This window comes from Penaeus monodon, chromosome 23, assembly GCF_015228065.2.
Source record: "Penaeus monodon isolate SGIC_2016 chromosome 23, NSTDA_Pmon_1, whole genome shotgun sequence".
Lineage (NCBI taxonomy): Eukaryota > Metazoa > Arthropoda > Malacostraca > Decapoda > Penaeidae > Penaeus > Penaeus monodon.
In genome coordinates this window covers 17,761,319-17,761,749 of record NC_051408.1, presented here as the reverse complement: position 1 = coordinate 17,761,749, position 431 = coordinate 17,761,319, and positions in this window count along the sequence as shown.

Genomic DNA, 431 nt, shown 5'->3' with positions numbered 1-431 from the left:
CATTAAGGTGTTAGAAAATTTGAAAAACAAGTGTCAGGGTATAACTGTAACGTACTTCTAGATTATACATACATCTCCCTTGCTGCTGTTTCATAAACACAATAAACTGGTCCTAATAATAACTGTAATAGGAATAAAAAGTCTATGACACTAAGCAGGGAAATCCTTCTCCTTCTCACACTCAATCTTGGTTAATGGACCACCCTTCTCAACCCGCAAAATTAAAACTAAATAAATAAACTGACAGAGGCATTTTTTTTTTCATTTTCTTGAAACTCGGTATCAATCACTGCTTATATTAGAGTGAAAGATATGAACAGGGGTGACAGTGTACAGACACCATACAACTGCCATGAAGAGACTGCCTTCCCACTGTTGAACATACATGTGTTGGAAAACAATCATAAACCAGTTCCTTACCACATCTACTT